The 23,175-nt window shown below is 47.3% G+C and overlaps 1 protein-coding gene across 3 annotated transcripts in view; it reads right to left on the bottom strand.

Moving 5' to 3' along the window:
• WWC1 (WW and C2 domain containing 1) overlaps positions 1 to 23,175 on the bottom strand; it is a 151,553-nt gene that overhangs the window by 118,113 nt on the left and 10,265 nt on the right. The window lies entirely within an intron of this gene.

Consider the following 23,175-nt stretch of genomic DNA (forward strand, 5'->3'; position numbering starts at 1 on the left):
CCCAGGATTCATGTTGGTGAAGCAGACCGAGTATCAGATGCCCCAGGCAAAGAGTCACCAGACAGTGAGGTCATGCAGATACCTTTGGGGAAAAGGAAATGAGACAATTCCCCATCCATACCCCAAGATTGCTGGTGTAGACCAGTGGAAATGCTGGAATCAGAAAAGTAGGGATGGCTGCACCTAGATGTTTGCACCCAATCAGAACCTTCTGTTTTAGTGATAGCACCCAAGATGCAACCAACCAAGAATCCTGAGCACCCGGGGCAAGTCCCAGGCGGTGGCTGGGTACACCAAGTGAAGGCAGAGTAGATGAAGCAAGGTTTCCTCAGGAAACAGGACCATTAATAACTGACTTTGTCCTGGGTACCTGATGGCTGCTTTACCCAATGAGCTCAATAGTCTTCAGCGCAGCCCAACCATGCACGTGTTCTTATCCCCACATGCGGATGAGATCGCTGAAGCTGAGCTCACTTGGTCAAGGTTGCAAGCGGTGCCTAAGCCCACACCCTTCCCATTGTACTACACAGCCTTCAAGTAGAAGATAGGTGTTAAATGCTGACTGTATGATACGCTAGAAGAAGCAGGGACCCTGGATTCCTCCACGGTGGGAGGCCCGGCTCAGCTCTTAGCTGAGTGACCTGAGCAAGTCCTTCAGTCCTCTGCAGGTGCTTCTGCCCCCACTGCTGTCCTCCTCGGCCCCAGCACTTCCGTGGGTTGTGCACTGGAGGAAGGAGTCCACACCCGCCCCGCTTTGCTTCGACTTCCGGGCTGATCCAGCCAAGCGTTGAGAAGTTTTGTCAGCAGGAATGCAACATACTCTGACAAGGCTTTTTTCTTGCTCCTGGATTCCCTATAAAGAAAGAAGCATGCTCCGTCCAACGTGAGCTTGTATTATCATCATCTATCCTTCCAGAGTTGGGAAAGGAGCCAATCTGATGCTATAGTATGTCATTTGACACTTGGGCTTTTGTTAGGGACCATCGACAAGCACTGGCCTTTCATCGTTCTTCAATCAAATACAGCCCCAGCAAGGCCTCATCTTTACTTGGAGAGAGAGAAAGAGAGAGAGAGACACATCCAGAGACCCTGAGCATTTAATCTTGCTGCCTCCAGCTTCCTGGGGTCTCACAAAGCCATAATGTCACCCAGAGCAACACCCTGGCTCTGATTCTGAATTTGACCTAAGGACCAATTACAAACCTATTTCTCTGCACTCGAAAGCTCCATTTCCCAACTTGTCAACTGGGAAAGAAAGGCTTTATCAGGGGCACCTGGGTAGCTCAGTGGTTTAGGCTGCTGCCTTTGGCTCGGGTCATGATCTCAGGGTCCTGGGATTGAGCCCCGCATCGGGCTCCCTGCTCCGCGGGAGGCCTGCTTCCCTCTCTCTCTCTCTCTCTCTGCCTGCTTGTGATCTCTGTCTGTCAAATAAATAAATAAAATCTAAAAAAAAAAAAAAAAAAGAAAAAGAAAGGCTTTATCACATAAGGTTGCCAGTGGAGAGCTCATGAGACCCCAGAAGGTAAAACTCTTTTAAAACCGTCTAGCATTAACTTTGTGCTGGGCCCTTTAACACACCATTTGAATGAGTCAATACTAGACACGCATGTCAGAAACAAATACAAAAATATAGGACACGGGGTGAACAAATGAACCAATGGATAAACGCAGAAGTGGAAGGAAGGAGAAGAGGAGGGAGAGGAAGAAGAACCTAGGAAGGCCGGTGGGGCCCTGAGTCAAGCTCAGAAATTGGGGATATTGGAGAACCATGACAAGTTTCCAAGAAGAAGAGCAATTTACTCTGGAAAGCCCGATGGAAGGAAATTCCAACAGGACTTGCAACACGCGTAGCTGGAAAATCATCTTGGGAGTCTGGCTACTCTGTTAGCCAGGGGCGATTAAGGTGGCCAATGCCAGAAATGAGACCTTAACTCAGTGGGTCACCACGGGGACACAAAGGACAAAGGATTGGCAGAGGAGTGGGGCAGACTTTAAAAGACCTCAACCACTGAAAAAAATCTTGACAGCTGTTCCCTCAAAAATGCAAATTTATAAGGATAAACAATTTCAGAGGCATGTTTTTGTCACGTCAGTGTCCCGAACCACTAACTTCAATCCCCACATCCACCTCATCACCTCGAAACAAAACAGAACAGGAAGGAAACACTGCTATACCCTCATGGTCACTGGAGCATTATTTGCAAGAGCCGAAAGGCAGAAGCAACGCTGGTGTCCACCAAAAGATAGAGAAACAAGAGGTGGTGTATCCTTACCATGGAATATTATTCTGCCTTTAAAAAGGACATTCTGGGGCCGCCTGGGTGGCTCAGTGGGTTAAGGCCTCTGCCTTTGGCTCAGGTCGTGATCCCGGGGTCCTGGAATCGAGCCCCACATCGGGCTCCCTGCCGAGCAGAGAGCCCTCCTCCTCTCTCTCTGCCTGCCTCTCTGCCTCCTTGTGATCTCTGTCTGTCAAATAAATAAAATCTTTAAAAAAAAAAAAAGGACATTCCGACATGAGCTGCGATGTGGGTGAACCTAGAGGACATGACGCTAACTGAAATAAGCCAGTCCCAGAAAGACAAGTGCCGTATAATTGCGCTTACATGAAATACCTATAGGAGTCAAATTCCTAGAAAGTAGAATGGTGGTTGCCGGGGCTGAGGGAGAGGCGGATGAGGAGTTAGAGTTAAATGGGGACAGCGTTTGGGTCTTGCAAGAAGAGAAGAGTTCTGGAGATCAATGAGGGTAATGGGTGCACGGCAATGTGAATGCGCTTGACACTACGGAACTGGACGCTTAAAAATGCTTAGGATCGTCCATTTTGTTAGATGGATTTAATAAGAATTTTTTAAAAGTTTGGAAAGGAAGGAAGCAAGTAAGCAAGCAAGCAATCATTGAGGGAATTGTCAGAAAATGGGACAGCACGAAAACAATGCAGGTCTTTGCCAACCAGGCACACCCCAGCCGAGAACCTGCTCCTCCCCCCTCATCCAGGCAACTTTTCCTCACTGCTTTAAGATTCCCGTAACCCCTTCCCCCTGTCCTACCAGATGCTGACACAGCCCCTTGCTGCATCGGAATGGCAGGAGTCCGCCTCAGGATGGACGTGGCCACCTTATCCTGTGTCCTGGGACACCTAGAGTTCCCAGTGACCAACACTGACCATGACCATCACTCCAAGACCCCAGCTGCCTCCAGCCTCAGGAACTACACCCCCATGAGCTGGCTGGCATTTCACGTGAGAGCGGCAGATTCCAGAAAATGCTCTGTAGCAAGAAGAGGTGGACTGCCTTGTGGGAGCTCCATATAAGGGCTCCTGTCACAGAGCCCCAGGGCCTGCCTTCTGAGAGGCACAGGAAGGACACCACTGCTCACAACGATGAGCACAGAATGAGGCCATGGAGTCCAGCTTGCTTCTGCCCACCTCTGTCCTCATCACGGACTCAAGAAAATCAGGCCTAGAATGAGGAAGCCTTCCCCTTGCAAAAAGCTGGAAAACCAGCTCCACTGGATCCAGTCCCTCACTCATGTAGTTTGAACTCTGCTATTAGGTGTACACACATTCAGGATCTTTTTGAGGAACTGATCCATTATAAACAAGACCTCTGACTCTGTATCTGGTAATACTCTTGTTTTTGGTAAATTTTGTGTTTTGGTATTACAGCCATTCATTTTCTATTGATTGGTATTTTCCCATCCTTGTTCATCCTTTTACTTTTAGCCTAGCTGTGTATTTATATTTAAAAGGAATCTCTTGGGGCGCCTGGGTGGCTCAGTGGGTTAAGCCGCTGCCTTCGGCTCAGGTCATGATCTCAGGGTCCTGGGATCGAGTCCCACATCGGGCTCTCTGCTCAGCGGGGAGCCTGCTTCTCTCTCTCTCTCTCTCTCTCTCTCTCTGCCAGCCTCTCTACCTACCTGTGATCTCTCTCTGTCAAATAAATAAATAAAATCTTAAAAAAAAAAAAAAAGAATCTCTCAGAGGCAGTTTATACATTTTTGCCTTTTCCCTCCCCAACCCGACAGTATCTACTTTTTTTTTTTTTTTAAGATTTTATTTATTTATTTGATAGAGATCACAAGGAGTCAGAGAGGCAGGCAGGGAGAGAGAGGAAGCAGGCTCCCCGCTGAGCAGAGAGCCCGATTAGAGGCTTGATCCCAAGACCCTGGGATCATGACCTGAGCTGAAGGCAGAGGCTTAACCCACTGAGTCACCCAGGTGCCCCCAGTATCTACCTTTTAACTAGACTGTTAATCCATTTACTCTTAATAAATTATTAATATATATGGATTAGAGTCTACAAACTTGCCAGTTGTTTTCTATTTGTCTTGTCTGTTCCTTTTTTCCTACTCTAGAGAAATCATCCACAATACACTATTATGTTTGCTTTAAACAATTATCTTTTAAAGAAATGAAGAAAAACGTTGAAGTCATTTATATTTCCGGGGCTCTTAATTTCCCATGGAGATCCAAGTGTCCATCTGATATCCTTTTCTTTCAGCCTGAAAAATTTTTTTTTTTTTTTAAGATTTTATTTATTTATTTGAGAGAGAGACAGTGAGAGAGAGCATGAGAGGCGAGAAGGTCAGAGGGAGAAGCAGACTCCCCATGGAGCTGGGAGCCAGATGCGGGACTCGATCCTGGGACTCCCGGACCGTGACCTGAGCCGAAAGCAGTTGCTTAACCAACTGAGCCACCCAGGCGCCCTGAAAAATTTCTTTTGACATTTCTTTTTGTGTAAGTCTGCTGGTGAGAATTTCTCTCAGCTTTTATCTGAAAATATCTTGATTTGACCCTCATGTTTAAAGGACTTTTTCCATTGGATATAGCATTGTAGAGTGACGGTCCCCCAACCCCCTGGCTTAGCACTGTGGAGATATAATTCAATTTGGGGGGCTTTGTTTCTGATGAGAAGACAGTAACAGGGCTCATTGTTCTCCTGTTATATTGTGCATATTTATTTGCTACCTGATTTTAAGGGTTTTCTCTTTTTTTAAAGATTTTATTTATTTATTTGACAGACGGAGATCACAAGTAGGCAGAGAGGCAAGCAGAGACGGGGGAAAGCACCCCGCTGAGCAGAGAGCCCCATGCAGGGCTCGATCCCAGGACCCTGAGATCATGACCCAAGCCGAAGGCAGAGGCTTAACCCACTGAGCCACCAGGTGCCCCAGGGGTTTCTCTTTTGTCTTTAGTTTCCAGCAATTTGATTATGATGTGTCTAGGTGGGATTCTTCCCACGATTCTCCTGTGTGGGGGACTGACCTTCAACGGTCTGTGGGTTAATTTTCATTGACCATGGAACTTTTCTGTCATTACGTCTTCCAATATATTTACTTCCTCAACTTCTGTCTCACTCTCTTTCCTTTGAAGAATCCAAATACACATTTCTTAAGACTGCTGAATGTCCCACAGATTGCTGAGTTTCTGACCTCCTCTCTCTCCGCTGCTCTCTCTGGGCCCCGTTTGCATAGTGTCTATTGCCCTGACTTCATGTTCAGTGCCCCCGTTTTCCTACAACATCCAATCTACCATTCGATCCCCCTCCTGGATTTTTCACTTCAACTACTATAGTTTTCATCCAGAATTTTTTTTGGTTCCATTTCTCTACTGGTGTATTCTCCTTTGAATCCTAAACATACCTACGCTACGTTAAGGTCATTTTTCTGCTAATTCCGTCATCTGCCATCTCTGAGTTTGTCTCTGCTGTCTTTCCTCCTATGTTTAAGTACCTTTTCTAGTCTGTGCTGCACATGGGGGAGAATGAGCTGCTGAGAATCTGGATTTTGTGTTCTTTCTTTAAAAACTTTTGTTGTGGGGCGCCTGGGTGGCTCAGTTGGTTAAGCCTCTGCCTTCGGCTCGGGTCATGATCTCAAGGTCCTGGGATCGAGCCCCGCATCGGGCTCTCTGCTCAGCAGGGAGCCTGCTTCCCCTCCTCTCTGTCTGCCTCTCTGCCTACGTGTGATCTCTGTCAAATAAATAAATAAAATCTTTTAAAAAACAAAACAAAAAAAACTTTTGTTGTGGGGCGCCTGGTTGGCTCAGTCGGTTACAAGTCATCTTTCAGCCTGGGTCGTGATCTCGGGGTCCTGGGATCCAGGACCTGCTCAGCGGGAAGCCTGCTTCTCTCTCTCCTCCCTGTTTGTGCTCTTTCAAAAAAAAAAATAAAATAAAATCTTTAAAAAAAAAAAAGTCTTGTCATGATGGCAGTTAATTTATTGGCAGATTAACTTTATTCCCTTGAGCCTTTTTAAGCTTTGTTGGAGCCATGTGAGTATAATGATTGGAGAAACATGCTAAGAATGGTGGAGCAGAGATGCTGAAGGAACCTGGGTCCCCGGTAACCATGTGCAGCTACTGCTCCAACCCTGACTGGCCTGTCTTGGGATTTTTTTTTTTAATATGATAAAGAAGTAAAGTTAAATCTTGAAGTTAAGGGGCACCTGGATGGCTCAGTCGTTAAGAGTCTGCCTTTGGGGGCACCTGAGTGGCTCAGTGGGTTAAGCCTCTGCCTTTGGCTCAGGTCATGATCCCAGGGTCCTGGGATCAGGCTCCGTATTGGGCTCCTTGCTCAGTGGGGAGCTGCTTCCCCCTCTCCCTCTGCTGCTCTGTCTCCTTGTGCTCTCTCACGAGAAAGAGCAAATAAATGAATAAAAGCTTAAAAAAAAAATCTTGAAGCTAAACCACTGTTTTTTATACATTCTGACTTGTGCTGCCAGCAGCTAAACTGCTGAAAGTGCTGAATACCTACTAAGTAGACCAGACCAGGGGGTAGGTACTGGGGATAAAGTAATTAACCAATTAGATGGGGTTCCTGACCTGTAGCTTATCGTCTGGAGCAGAGGATGGCAAACTACGGCCTGCAGGCCAAACGCATGCCGCGCCTGCTTCTGTAAACATAGTTTTCAGTGGGACAAGCCATGCCTATTTGTCTCCATATTATCTATGACAGCCTTTGCGCTCTAAATTTGAGTGGCTAGGACAGGTGGTATCATCCACAAAACCTAAAATATTTACCATCTAGATCTTCATAGAAAGAGGTTACTGACTCATGATTAGGGTGGCAGTTCTCAAACCCGCTGGTCTTAGGTCCCCTTCACTATCTTAAAACCTGAGGACACCAAAGAGGTTCTGTTTATGTGTGTTTTCTTTATCAATATTTACCATACTAGGAATCAAAACAAAAAATTTGAAAATATTTATTAATTTCTTTGAAAATAAAAACAGTAATCCCATCGCATGTTAACACACACGGTTATAATTACATATAATTTTATATTTATAAATTTAATATAAATTTTAAAACATTTTACTGTATAACAGATTTATAATTTAAGTGCTTTTATACTTAAATGTTTTTCTAAGTTCCCTCCAAAAAAATTGGTGAGAAGAACCACATTACTTTATATTTTTGCAAAACTTTAATGTATGGTTTAACAGACAGCTGAGTCCTAAGAGATGTATTTGCATCAGCCTGTTGCAAAACCACATGTCATGTAGCCTCTAGAAACTCCACAGTCTTCTCATGATAGACACAACATAAAAAAGGCAAATGACTTCTTAGTATTATCATGACGTTTTGACTTTGCAGACCCCCTCCGAGAATCTCCAGGACCGCCAGGGACCACACTTTGAGAATGGCTGTCTAGAAGAGTCCTAGGCTGACATTAAACAGAAAACACATGAGATCTAATTAGCTAATTATCATCGAACAACTGATTTAAAGGAAAAGAATACTGCTCTACGAGCGTATGTAAACACCAAACCTGGCCCCATCTGGGGAGTCAGGGAATGATTTCTTGAGGAAATGATGTTTCAAGCTGGGCTTGGAAAAGATGGTTAACCAGGTGAAGGCAGGAGAAGGGAAGCTCTCCCTTCCTTCAGTGAGTTTGCTCCTCTTGTTTGGCTAAGGAAATTGGGTTAGGCTTTAGGGAAGGATCAGGAATGAGGATGACTTTGCCAGGACATCTTCCCCTGAGGGTACCAAGTCAGAGATGTGCTCTGGGAAGCAGAGGGAAAGCTGTAACCCCAGGCTTCTCCTGGCATGCCTGGAATTTACCTCAGGGAAAGCAAACCCTGATCTCTCTGGAACGAGGCTAATGCTCTACAGATGGGGCACTATATGGAGGCTCAGACACTGAGACACAGGGGACACAGGCAATGCAGGCCTGGGAACAGTTACCCAGGCCCTATGGTCATACGGGTAGCAACACAAACCTTAGCTGTCTTCCTTTAAGGCATTAGGAGCTATTCCTCCTCCAGATGGTTACTTGCTGTAAAGCCTACTGGTTGAGGAACCACAGCAGCTTCCTTTCCACTAGACGGCCAGGCCCAGTCCCACTTAAGTCCCTACCAATTACCAGCTCTGCAAACACTCACTCTCCAAACCAGATTCTGTCAGGTTTCAGGACGGTATCAAAGGCTGCCACGGTTCTTCTTCCCCCTGACGTGCCCACCCTTGGGATGTGAAAAGCCACCAGATTCTAGCCACCATCTCACCTCAAACACCCCTACTTGAAAAAGAGTTGGCAGAGAAGAAAACTATCCCTGGCTGATGGAAGGCAGCAGATTCAACTCTGTCCACTAAGAGTAATGACGCAAAGCCGTCGGCCCATCCAAAGCAAGTATTCTACAAGACATAACGGGATTAATGCCCTGAGTCTTCCCAGTAGGCTTGTGAGATCTGTTTTCATGCGCTCCCATTTCACATATGAGAAACTGAAGCACAGAGAAGTCTTGCAGTGGACCCAGGTAACAAAAGTCAGTAAGGAGTGGGACTCGCAATAAACCCAGGCAGTGTGGCTTCTAGGACTCAACTCCTTGAACATATATTTTACTGCCTCTCTCTATTTGAAAGGACATGATGATTTTTTATTTTTCTTAAAAGATTATATTTATTTGAGAGAGAGAAAGAGAGAGCATGAGAAGGGGGAGAGTCAGAGTGAGAAGCAGACCCCCCACTAGCCTGATGCGGGGCCTTGATCCCAGACTCTGGGATCATGACCTGAGCTGAAGGCAGACGCTTAACCAGCTGAGCCACACAGGTGCCCTGAGGAGTTAGATTTTTTAAGAATATCTGTGTAGATGCTCCACACTGCTTATTATCAGGGGAACGCAAATCCAAACCACGGGATGCTATTTCACACTCATTCGGATGGCTACTATACACCTACTCAGAAAATCACAAATGTGTTGGTGAAGGGGCGGGGAAAAGGGAAGGTCTGCACCCTGCTGCTGTGGGTTTAAATGGTACAGCTACTGTGGAAAAGAGTGCAGGGACTCCTCAAAAAATTCGAAGTGGAATTGCCATATGATCCAGAAATTCCACTTCTGGGAATAAAGCCAAAAGATTTAAAGGCAAGTACGGGAACAGATATTTGTACACCTGTGTCTGGAGCTTCGCTATTCATGACAGTCTAATGGGGAGGGCAACCCTGGCCCGTGAATGGGAAGTGATAAACAAAACATGGCATCTACATACAATGGAATACTAGTCAGCCTCAAAGAAGGAAAGAATTCTGCCTCATGGGACACCATGGATGAACCTGGAGGGCGTCACGCTGAATGAAATAGACCAGTCACAAGAAGACAAATACCGTGGGAGTCCATTCATATGAAGTCGCCCGAGCAGTCAAACTGGTAGAAACAGCAAGTAGAATGGTGGCCACTGTGGGCTACAGAGAGGCAAACGAGGAGCAGAGAGTTTAATGAGGCACAGTTTGGGGCGCCTGAGGGGACTCAGTGGGTTAAGCATCCTCCTTCAGCTCAGGTCATGATCCCAGGGTCCTGGGATGGAGCCCCGCATCAGGCTCTCTGCTCTGCAGGGATGCCTGTTCTCCCTCTCCCTCTAATTGTGTTTCCTCTCTTGTTGTGTCAGTCTTGCTGTGTTAAAAAAAAACTAAATAAAATCTTAAAATTAAAAAAAAAAAAAAGAGGAGTTTCAGTTTTACAAGATGGGAAGAGTTCTAGAGATGGACAGTGGTAATAGTCGCATAGCAGAGTGAATGTGCTTAACACCACAGAACTGGATGCTTACTATGGTTCACATGGTAAATCTTATGTATATTTTACCCAATCAAAAATACATTTTTTTTTTAAGAATTTATTTATTTGACAGAGAAGGGGAAGGGGCAGAGGAATAAGCAGACTCTCCACTGAGCAGGGAGCCTGACATGGGGCTTGATCCTGGGACTCCAGGATCACAACCTGAGCCAAAGGCAGATACTAAATCAACCGAGCCACCCAGGCACCCCCAAAATACATGATTTAAAAAGTAAACTAATGTTTCAAAAGGTAAACTAAAAAGTAATATATCTCCGAATGTTTATTATGATAATTACAGTAGAAATGACCCTAAATAATTTTTTTAAGTGGGCAGGGGGGCACAACGACTTTTCTGAACTTCTGGAACTGAAAGGACCCTTGCAAACAGATTAAATGCTACGGCCTTTCCCTGGTTCACATGCCAAGCCAAAAGAGGTGATTAGCAGGCTTACACTACTGGTTTCTAATCAGAAAGTTAAAAAAAAAAAAAAATCCTTTGTCAAAGAGAACAGGAACAAAGGGCCAGCAGGCCCAGGGGTTATATAATGAAAGCTAAATCATGCTGTGTAGAAAGGGCTCTCCATCTCCTCATGGCCGTGTCCTCTTAACACCAAGATCTTCGAGCCGTCGGAAGGCTATGGTACCATTCTGATAACACATCATTCAGTGAGGCCTGGCCACTCACAAAGGCGGGCAGCACCCCTGCATGCAAGTTGGACGTTTAGGACACAAATTCCAGGAGTCATTAGCAATTGCATCTCAATGGTTCCCATACACTTGCCTCTCCTTCCCACGCAATCCTGCTTCTGTCTGTCTCTCTCTCCACTGAGTAAGGACACCGGGAATACTGGAGAACAAGACTCTTTCTGAAAAGACCTCTGTGTTCAATTTTCCAAACAGCTAAGACTCTAAGAGGGCAGGGGCCAAAGAGGGAACTAGGAGAGGAGGCTGTGGCACGGAGAGGGCCTGGGTGTGAGAGCTGACGGGGGATCACGTGCCCCGTGGGTCATCACGACCCCACCCCCTCCACAGTCTCCGTCCATGCTGCCCACCAACTGCTGGGCAACACCTCCTGTCCTCACTGCCCTGCAGAGCAGGGTCTGTGGGATCTGGCTGGCCGTGGACTTTAAGGAAGGAGGCAGGAACTTCCTCCAGCGCCTGGATTCCAGTCGCTGCACCCTGGAGAGTGCAAGAGCTTAACTAATTCTCAAATCAGGACACATACACAAAACCCTCTGAGAAGCGGTGGAGAACTCAAAGAGTGTTAGCAATGTTACATCAGCGCGAGCAAACAACCTCCAGGAGACCATGCGGCAGTGATGAGCAATGAGCCCTGGATGGAAACCCAACCTCGCGCCAACTTGCTGTGTGACGCTGATTAAGTTCCCTGTATCCCTGCTCTCTCTGGGCCTCAGCAGCCTCATCCGGAAGGTGAGGACAAGCGAAATAGTGAATGCATGTACAATGGCTTGGTTCACGGTGACTGTCACAACCTCTAGGAAGTTTCATCAGCATCCAGAGGGATTTTTGAACTTTATTATCTTTGAATATAAAATCCTGACCAAATAATGCACAGCATTGCCTTCCTCCTAGAAACAAATTGAGTGTAATCTGGGGAGATGAGAAAAGAAAGGGAATAGATTGAGAAATAATATCCTTATAAAAAATACACAAAAGAAACTCAGTAATTAACTACAATCTTCTAATACCTGATTCCCTCATGACATTATAGCAAACACCTGAAGATTCTGACACACCCCACATCAACAAGAACTGGACGCTTCCCTTTTACCAACTCAACTCAAGCCGCATTTGCTGAGGGCCTGCTGCATGCTGAGCCCTCAGCGGCTCAGCCCTGCCCCTCCAATTCAGCCACTCCTTTCTCTTCAAAGAACCAAGGAAGGTTCTGGCCCCACTTTGGATTGAGAGCAGACTGCCCTTACCCTGCCCTCATGCATCAAGAGGTCAGCTGTCTCCTGTGCTGAGGTCCCCTGAGGTCACAGCAGTCTAGGCTAACCCCAGAGTCCCTCCAGGTGCCCCCACCTCCCTGCCCGTGCCATGCACACAGATAAGCAGGCAAGCTCAGAGGAGGGACCCTGGACTCCTAAAGCAGGTTTTGTGGTAATTCAGTGAAGAGTAAGGAACTGCAGCTTGTTTTTCAGAGATGGGTGATAGGCAGCATTCTTCGACCCAGACAGCTGGCTCTCCCTTCACTGATGCAACGAAGACAGGCCATGGGATTCCCGCTGGGTCAACAGTTACCAGTTTGGCAAACAGCAACACGGAGCCTTACCCAGAAAACCACAGTAGCAAACGCTGAGAAACTCGGGGGGAAAGGACTCATGGGAGTTCCATGGTGCCAAAGCTCTATTTTTTAATGCCTCATGACAAGGCGAAGGCTTGCACATTCTAGCGGCCCTGGGTGTGGGGTTGGACCGGGGCTGGCACACCATCCTTGAGTCTTTTTCTCCACATCAGGAGACTTCCTGAGTGGCAGACAGAGAGCTCAGCTCCCACAGGAGACACCTCCGCCCCATACAGGGGGGCGGTGTCCCCAGACCCTCAGAGCCCTGGGAGCTCTCTGGTCCAACACTGGCTCTCTGGGTCCAAAACCCAGAGACTTAGGACTTCAGACTGACCAAAAGAGTCAGGATGTGACAGATTCTCACCAGGAAGCATCTATCATCATCATCCTTTATTCCGGGACTTTCCTGTCACCTCTCAGGTGACTTTGGGAGTATCCATCCACTTGTTTACTGGTACAGTTGTGTGCAAGAGGCAGTGCTGGGCCCAGGCGGCTGATAGGACACTACCCCATTCAGTGGAGAACATGGACTTGAAAAGGAGGATGGCTCTTGGTGGATGCATGGGGGGAAAGGTGCACAGCAGCTGCCCTTACTCAAGCTGGGACAAAGCAGGCTCCCTCAAGAGGAGGTCTTTAAGCCGGAGGAGGGGAGATGGGCAGCAGGGCTCAGAGGGAGAATCAGCAGGCAGGGCACACACTCGGTTCATGGAAAGCAAGGAGAGCGCTTCCTGGCACGGGGAGGAGAGGGTTTCAAGCTTAAGGCGTGTTAGAATTGTCTGGGAGGCATATTTAAGATTAGATTCCAATAAATCAAATCCAATAAAGATGCAGCATCCTGGAAGCCCCCGCTGAGGTTCGGATTCAGTGTATTTCAGGTGGGGGCCCAGGAATCTGTTCTGTGGGCTCCTTGGGGGAGTCAAAGGCAGGAGGTCTATGGACCACACTCTGAGAAACCCTGCTTTGAAGGAGCGGGAAAAACAACAAAAAAAAGCCACTTGTGGCTTTGATGGAATATTGGTTTATTTTCCTGGAATGTTCCCAAAAGGACTTTGGACAGCTCACTAGTGACTCGTTCTTCAGTCCTTTTACACAGACAGACATGACCAACGTCAAACAAACCGAAAGCGAACCCCAGCAGGGTGTGAGGAACTCCACTCACGTGGACGGCTGTCACTGTGTTCCATGGAATGACGGTGGGCCTTATCTCAGGAAGGTGTCGGGGCAAGGTCCACACTTTAGCCAAAAGGCTGTCCACAGGTGAACCAGGGCCCAGCGAGCAGTGACAGGTAAGCCTTCTGGAATCTGGCCACACCTCCTTGCCAACCTCGTGTCGGGAAAGGCAAGGCAGTCTACGGACGTCTTACAGACCTCTATTGCCCGTGACTGGCTCCCTGCCCCTCCATCCTGGGTGCTCCATTGGGAGTCTGGTCTCTGTTACCCCAGGACCACCCCCTAAAGGCTCCTCCTGGCTTGGACCCGGGGCTGCAGGTGAGGACTCTGGCTCCACCAGCCACTGTGGCTCCCCCACTCAGGCCATCGGCACTGTTTCTGCTGGCACCCTCATGGCACTATTTTTCCCTACCCGGAGCTAGTCCAGTCATTTATTTCACTGGCTCAAGCCCCTGCCTGGGAAGCTTATGGGGGGACCTTCCCAAGGACTCCCTGTCTTGCTCTTGCTACTGTTCCCTGAGGGCTGGAACCCTGCCTTTGTGATCTCTGCCCACTGCCTGCTGGGCCACCTCCATATTAAGTGTTAGAGTCAGAGGCACTACCCTCCTAAGACTTTCCACCTTCCAACAGCCCCATGTCCCCAAGGGCCATGTTCTGCCACCCTGGGGACTTCCCACACAGCCCCCTTCTGCTCTGGCCCAGCCGTTGAATACGCTAGTCTCCCGACCTGCCTTTTCTTGTCAGGGTGACCTCCTTTGAACTGACCTTCATACCCATCCAGCTTCATTCCCTTATTCCATGTGGAGCTCTGGGAGCGGGCTGAGAAACTCTTTTCCCCTGATGCTGTTTAGGACTGACTGTAATAATCCAATGTTTACTGATATTACAAATACGTGGTGTGCTCAACATCAGAGCTTAGTAAGAAGCAGTCAGCCACAGAACAAAAACAAAAATTAAAACAAACAGAAAAACCAGGGCTGTGAAGTAGTAAGCCCTACTGAATGGTCTAGCTAGTGCTACTCGAACATCAACATGCTTAAGGACCACCGGGATCTTGCTAAAATGCAGTCTCTGCCGCTTGCTTCGGCAGCACATACATTAAAATCGGAACGATCCAGAGATTAGCATGGCCTCTGTGCAAGGCAGATACACACATTTGTGAAGCATTCCATATGAAAAACAAAAAGCCAAAACCAGTTTCTGATTCAGTGGGCCTGGGGTGGAGTCAGATCCTGCGTTCTTTTTTTTTTTTTTTTAAAGATTTTATTTATTTATTTGACAGAGAGAAAGACCACAAGTAGGCAGAGAGGCAGGCAGAGAGAGGGGGAAGCAGGCTCCCTGCTGAGCAGAGAGCCGAATGTGGGGCTCCATCCTAGGACCCTGAGATCATGACCTGAGCCGAAGGCAGAGGCTGAACCCAAGAGCCACCCAGGCGCCTGAGATCCTGCAGTCTTAACAAGCGGGATCCCAGGCAGTGCTGCTGTGCTGGTCCACAGCCCACACTTCCAGCAGCGAGAGGGTAGGGGTCACACTAATGAGGGGGAGTCTGCCACACGGGGACGAGGCCAGAGCAGGGCTCTGAATCGAGCATGTGGGGAGGAGGCCAGAGGAGGGCTCTGAATCGAGCATGCGCTCAGATACAGGAACCACTGAGTCCTACTCACTGCCACAGAATCAGAACAATCGACTCAGAAGTTCTGAGAAAGGATGATCTAGGGATGGCCAACTGCCCACAGACTCTCTGGGCAGGCAGCTGCTGTGGTTGGTACCACAGGATCCCTGAGTCTGGTTTCCAGTACCAGGTGAGCCCAATTCAAGGTCAGCTCTGTAATTTTCCAAATCAGCACTAAATTTTTGGCCACTGAGGTAACTGTGGTTAACAGCTGGGCTGGAGGGTTATGAGACAGGCTGGGGCCATGGTGGGGATAAGGGTCCCCTAGAGCTCTGATAATGTCTAAGCTGTTAGCATTTGTGAGTCCTTAAGTCTGAGCCCTGCTGTCTGCTAGGTGCCTTGCGTGGAAGCATTCATGCTGCAGTTCTCCCAAGAACCCTTTGGGATGGGTGCTCATTTAAGAGCGGACGCTCTGGAGCCAGAAGCCTGAGACTGAATCCCAGCCTGGCCACCTTCTAGCCGTGTGACCTTGGGCAACTAACTTAGGTCCTCCATGCCCCCACTTCCTCCTCTGTAGATGGGAAGAGTTAGAGCACTTCCCTTAGACAGTTGGTTGAGTAAATATAAGACATTTAGTGCAGCACTGAGCACTCAATAAAATCTGGGCTATTCTTTTAGCCTTATTTGTAAGAAGCAAGGACACGGGGGCTCGAAGAGATTAAGCAGCTTGCCCAAGTTTACACGGCAAGTTAGAGGCAGAACTGACTGTGAATTCATGAACACATTTTAGATCTGCTGTTTGCAGGTGTCGGGAGGTAGCAGAAACCTCTGGTGGCCTCCAGCTGCAGTCCCACTTGCCCAGCAGTGCGAGCCTCTATTCCCTTCCTTAGATTCCTGTGAAATCTAAGCTCACAGCAGCTTCTTCCTCCCAGAGCCATCTGATATGGGTTTTCCCTGCTTTGGACTAGAAGAGACTGGACTTAAAGTAGATCCTTTCCAGGCGGGAGCCGGGCGGGAGATGGTGGATGAGGGAAGGCCTCGTGGAGCAGGCAGCATCCCTGTGGCCTGGGAGGGATGTGGGGCTCCCACGGATACCGCTGTGGCTGGGAACCGGGCCCACACTGGGAGAACGGCATAAAAGCTCTGCCTGTTTCGGGACTGCCACTGACCCAGGTGGACCACACACAGAGGACTGATCAAGAGAGCGTACGAACCACAGCAATGGTGACTGGCACCTACACGCTGCGGGGCACTCTGCAAAGTATTTAAATAGTTTAACAGAAGCTTATTAAAACTGGACGTAGCGTAGTTATGTAAGAACACGTTTTGTTTCTTATACACACATATACGGACAAACATGGACGTATTTAGTGGCAAAGAGACATGATGACCAACTTAAGAGTAATAACCAACTTAAAAAAAAAGTAATAACCAGCTTTTTCTTTAAAGCAGGCTCTGTGCCCAGCATGGAGCCCAACGTTGGGCTCAAGATCTGAGCTGAAATCAGGAGTTGGGAGCTTATTAACCAACTGAACCACCCAGGTACTCCTATAACCAACTTACTCTTAAATGGTTTATATACGTCATGGTTTCACATAATTACATATGTCTGTATACATAGGCACACATATCTAGACTCACATACTCACACACAAAATGAGAGACTATAAGCTACACGGGCAACACGTAAAAATCGGTAAATCTGGGTAAAGGGTATATGGAAATTTCTTATATTTTTGTAATTTCCCTGTCAGTTTAAAATTATATGCCAACATGTAAAAGATACCAAAAGGTGCATGGGAAAGGTTTTTTGTAAAAAATATCTTTAAAAATAGGAGGAGGTCAATACTACTACTACCCTCATCTTATTAATGAGGAAAGCGGGGCAAAGCATTAGAGACATAGAAAATGAGGCAGGCCCAGCTTTGAGGAGCTTTGATGGTCAGGCTAAGAAGGTTGTACCTCCGCAAACTTGGGGGTGGGGTGACCAGAGTGTGAGAGGGGCAGTCAGCACTGGATTATGCAAGACCGATCTGAAAGCAGGCCACAGCTTGGCCAGAAGGGAGAGGCCTCTAGTTTGGCCTCTATTTTCAAACAAGCCTCAGTAGGAATAAACAGAAAAGGAAGCAGGTGTCAGAGCCTGTAAAAGAAAGGGTGGCAGAACTTGGCAGCCAGACAGGGGCAAGGAGGGATTCAGAGGATGGTGGCCTGTGTGTAGTGGGGGAACTGGGCCCACGGGTACAGGGGGGAGGAATACCTACGTTTTGCTGCACACTTTTTGGATCTTTAGAAGTTGAACCAGGCATGTTTAGTCATTATAGGGGGATCTTCTCATGGGAAGGACTGGATTCAGGTTTAATTCTGTAGTTGAGTACAGTGTGTGTCTGGACCCAGAAATGATGTCCAGCAGGAAACTAGTAATGGGCCCTTCAGGTTTCGCTGGAGAGGAGGTAGCAGGAAGTATGGGGTCACAGGACACTACCAGGGAAGAGCAATAGGAGGTGAGACTGCAAAATGCTCTCCCTGTCCTGGAACAGAATGACCGCCAATAGAAGAGGGTCAACACCATCCATTACCAGAGGCCCGTCCACTGCTGGAGGGAATGTAAGCTGGTGCAGGCACTAGGAGCAACAGTATGGGGGCACCTGGGGGGGCTCAGCTGCTTAAGCATCTGCCTGAGGCTCAGGTCATGATCCCAGGGTCCTGGGATCAAGACCCACATCAGCCTCCTTGCTCTGCAGGTAGCCTGCTTCTCCCTCTGCTGCTCCCCCTGCTGGTGTGCTCATGCTCGATCACTCTCTCTTTGTATCAAATAAATAAAATCTTTTTTTTTTTTTTTAGATTTTATTTATTTATTTGACAGAGAGGTCACAAGTAGGCAGAGAGGCAGGCAGAGAAGGGGGGGAAGCAGGCTCCCCACTGAGCAGAGAGTCTGATGTGGGCCTCGATTCCAGGACTCTTAAGATCATGACCTGAGCCAAAGGCAGAGGCTTATTAACCCACTGAGCCACCCAGGCACCCTCAAATAAATAAAATCTTGAAAAATCAAAAAACAGTATGTGGGTTCCTCAAAAAATGAAAAACAAAACTACCATATGACCTAGCAAATCTCACTTCTGGGTAACACTGAAGGAAATGAAAACACTGATTCAAAAATATATTTGCACCCCATACTCACGGAGGGCTCATTTACAACAGTCGAGATAATGGAAACAGCCTAAGTGGCCACTGATGAATGAATGGGTAAAGGGAATGTGGTATATATATATAATGGAATAGACCTACCATGAAGAAGAATGAAATCTTTTATGTTAACATGGATGGACCTTGAGGGCATTATGCTAAGTGAAATAAGATAGAGAAAGACAAATACGATATGATCTCATATGTGGGATCCAAAAATAAGACAAAACAAGCTCACAGATAGAGAACAGGCTGGTGGCTGCCAGAGGCAGGAGGTGTGGTGGGCAAAACGAGTGAAAGGGGACAAAAGGTACAAACATCCAGTTAACAAAATAAATAAGTCCTGGAGATGTGTAAGCCTGGAGATGGGATATACAGCATGGTGACCATAGTTCACAACACTGCACTGCATACTTGAAAACTGCTAACAGCAGACAGTACAAGGTCTTGTCACAAAAGAAAAAAATACTCTAGGTATTGAGGGATATTAACTGGACTTACTGTGATGATCATTTTGCAATATATACAAATACTGAATCATTAGCTGTACACCTAAAACTAAACTTACAAGTCAATTACATCTCTACAAAATAAACAAAAATTAAACAAAGACACCAGGAAAGGAGGAGGGTCCGCCGTGTTGTCAGGTGGTACAGGGAAGTCAGAGCTCACCGTGGGGCTCCTGTGACCTTTCTGGAACTGCGGTCAGAGGAGGAGTTGGGAGGAGGAGGAGGATGTCCAGTGTTGGAGCATGAGTGGGGGCTGCGGAGCCAGTGGCTATGGAATTCCTCTGTGTTCTTCAGAGGGAGGGGCGTGGGGTGGGAGCACAAAAGGCTGAACATTTATTCTTGGAGAGGGAATGCCAGAGCACACTGGAGAAGAATGCACAGAGATCTGGAAGAAGGAAGAGATTTCCTCGACAGGAGGCCCAAGAAGCAGGCCAGGTTGGGGCAGAGGCCAAAGGGATTCTAGTCCTGGTTGGGTTCAGGGGCTCTCAAACTTAAGAGGGCATCAAAATCACTTGAGGGTGCCTTTCACACACACATGGGGGCTGGGTCCACATAATCCATGGGTTCTGATTATGCTGACGGGGGCTGGGCCTGGAAATAAGCATTTGAGCCACTCCGGCAGTTCAGATGTATGCAGTCAGCAGATGATGCCGGACTCAGGGGAAATGTGGCTCCTTGGCCCAAGGAGAGAAGAAACCCTGTTGGTGGCCACTACAGGGAGGACCACAATCTACTCACCGGAATTAAGAAGCCCTGTATGAAGAGGGAGACGAGTGATCATTACAAATGCATCTTATCTAAAGTTCACAGCAAACCCAGTTTTTCAAATCCTGGAACTTTACAACTTTATGCCTTGACCTCTGGTGTCATTCACAAGGACTTATTTTCTAATACAGCATCTTTTTCATTTTCATGATCTGTAATTATGTTTATGTTTTTATTATTTGGCTGTTAAGTTCCACGAGGGGCGACGTTAGCCTTTATTCACTATGGGATTCCGTTCCTAGTACAGTTCCCACCAGGAACCAAATACACAAAGGTAATGACATTCTTTTGTTTCAGTTCTAACCAAGTGCAATAGAATTGGAAGGTAGTTCATGCCCAGTTAGAGCCACTTCGGGCCTGAGATGCCCCAAATGACTTCTAGGGACCCCAAAACAAACATCCTAAGGATGTTCTAGTTGGCAAGCAAGAGTGCTGCAGACCAAGCCCATACGCTGGGCAGACACCAAGAGTCCAAGAGGAACTTGATTCTTGCTAAGTCTTTGGTGCCAAAGTAGTAAGAGATGGAGACTTCTTGAACACAGCCCATAAGGAGGGTAAAGCGGAGATGCTGATCACCGCCATGGACGGAGAAATTTGGTTTAGGACGTTCATCCCTGGGGGGTAGATTTTGAAAAAAACCTACTGTACTCTGAAAAACAGCTCACTCACCCTGCTTCCTGAAAAGGGACATCTGCTAGAACAGGAGTAGAGCAAACACGAAAGCCTGGCCTCTCCAAACAGACCCCGAGCAACTGGAAAAAGTGGTCAGTGCAGGAATCACCATACTGAAAGGGGCTCTGGTCTGAATGACCAGGATGAAGTCAGTGTTGCTCTCCCCGACAGCCTTGCCTGACCTATGTGATCGTGAAGAACATGCATTTTGGGGTGGGCAGACTGAATCTGAATCCCAGTTCTGCTACTTACTAGCTTACAATCGTGGGCAAGTTTTCAACCCCCTATGCATCACTTTCCCCATCAGCAGAATGGAGATGGTATCGTTCTTACTTCACTGGGCTGCTAGGAGAATTACATTGGATAATGCATTCAAAGCCCACAGCCCAGATCTTGGCACAGTCTAAGGTCTTAATAAATGTTAGCTATTATTAGTTCTTACCCACAGGCTATGATCTATATGGTGACAATGTCTGCACGCCCCACTCTCTTGGAGTTTCAAGGACACAGATGTGTGCATGAAATCCAGACGGGGTTCTGCTGAGGTCAGACAGAAGCAGCACTGGGGGCCCAACCCCCAAGACTGCAACTCCGCAGTAGCTTAGACCAATTTGTTCAAAAGCATTACTGCTGCAATGGGAATTTAGAGATTTTCACATTAAAGTAAAGATGAGCTTAAATCTCTCTGATCCTTAACACTCCAGGAAAGAAATCACAAGGCAGGTACAGCAAGGTGACTGAAATCCCCCAAAGATCTACTTCTCCCCTACCACAACTGCTTTTTAAATATTTCCTAGATCATCTCAATTTTTCTATATAGAACTGTAGAAATCTTTATTTTTAAAACCTTCTAGGAGGTACTTTCATATAATCTCACTGAAACCTTGCAAGTGTTTATAAGACCATTATCTACCTACAGTCACGGTTCTCCAATCTGGCTCTACCCTGGAAGTCCCGTGCCCAGGCCATACCGCAGTCCAATTAAACCAGAATGTCTGGGAGTGGGCCAGACATGGGTATTTTTAGCACTCTCCTCCTGTGAGACCAATGTGCAGTTGAACCTGAGAATCACTGACTGATCCTTTTGTCCCCCAGGTCCAAACACAACCTCCTATCCTCTGTTGCAGAAAGGGGACCAAAGGTTATTACTCCCCCACGGTAGAGCAATGGAGGCTATGGCTCACGGAAGGCAAATGACTTGTTGCTCTGACCAGAAGCAGAATCTAAAACTCCCAACTTGGGAGCATTCATTCCCTGACTCGTGCATTCCTACTGTGTGCCAGCCACCAGGCTACCCAACCACCCCGAATGGAGAACACGCAGGGAGGGGGCCACGCTGTTCTACTACAGTGTAAGGTGCCATGGGGCCCAGGCAAAGCACATGGGGAGGGCCTTTCTAACCTTCATTTGTGAGCTGAAGCTCGATGTGGGATGTCAAGCAACGGTCGGGTCTGGTGAAAGTGTGAATGAGGGTCTATCTTACACAATACAAGTCTGAGGATGATACTAAAATAGTCATAAGCCAATGAAGACCATTTCAACTGGCCCCACCTGCCAGTGCTCAGAGAGTTCTTTAAATCTGATCAGTTTCAGGGTACCTGGGTGGCTCAGTGGGTTAAGCTGCTGCCTTCGGCTCAGGTCATGATCTCAGGGTCCTGGGATCGAGTCCCACATCAGGCTCTCTGCTCAGCAGGGAGCCTGCTTCCCTCTCTCTCTCTCTCTGCCTGCCTCTCTGCCTACTTGTGATCTCTGTCTGTCAAATAAATAAATAAAATCTTTAAAAAAAAAAATCTGGTCAGTTTCTCCCTGTGATCACTAACAAAATATCTTAGGTCATTCTGGCTGCAAACATTTGGCCAGTTGATCTGAGACTGAGGGGCAGTAGAGTCAAGTTTTGGATCCAGTAGGTGGAATGTGAGTATCTGCATTTCTCTTTTTTGCTTTTTTTTTTCTTTTTAAGATTTTCTTTCTTTATGACAGAGAGAGAGCGAGCGAGTAAGCAAGAGAGCACAGGCAAGGGGAGCTGCAGAGGAGGAGAAGCAGACTCCCTGCTGAACAGGGAGCCCAATGTGGGGCTTCATCCCAGGACCCTGGGAGCCTGACCTGAGCCTAAGGCAGACACTTAACCGACTGAACCACCCAGGTGTCCCAAGAATCTGTTTCTATCTTTCTTTCCTTTTTTTTTTGGAGAATCTGTGTTTCTAATGGGTTCCCAGGAAAAGCTGATATGCTAGTCTGGGACCACATTTTGAGAACTTGGGCTGGGTGACCAGTAAGGAAGCTAAAAAAAATACCCAGGGTCTCCAATGCAGCTGGCAAATGTTTGTTGTATGTTAGCGATGGAAATAAAGCACTCAGGCTCCTTTTGAAACTCCTTGAGCTGTTAAGATACCTTTCAGTAGTCCCTTCTAGCAAAAGTCATTGTTTACTGGACTATGTTTATCGCTGAAGTATGATCAGTTCTCCCAGAGAAACAGGAAGAATATGGTTTATGCCCAAGAACTCTGGTACTCAAAATATATGAATTGAGCAGTAATTATATAGTGACCGATAAAGCTATAAAATGTACTAAGGAGGGGCATCTGGGTGGCTTAGCTTGTTAAATGTCTGCCTTTGGCTCATAATCTCAGAGTCCCACATCAGGCTCCCTGCTCAGGGGGGAGCCTGCTTCTCCCTCTCCCTCTTCCCCTCCTCTCTGCTTGTGCTCTGTCTCTCAAATGAATAAACAAAATTTATTTTAAAAAACATTTTATTTATTCATTTGAGAGACAGAGAGAGCACAAGCAGGGGAGAGGCAGAGGGAGAAACAGCCTCCTTGCTAAGCTGGGAACCTCCCGTGGGGCTCGATCCCAGGACCTGGAGATCATGACCTGAGCCAAAAGCAGATGCTCAACCACCTGAGCCACCCTGGTGCCCA

Source organism: Mustela nivalis, assembly GCF_964662115.1.
Source record: "Mustela nivalis genome assembly, chromosome: 3".
NCBI classification, from domain to species: domain Eukaryota; kingdom Metazoa; phylum Chordata; class Mammalia; order Carnivora; family Mustelidae; genus Mustela; species Mustela nivalis.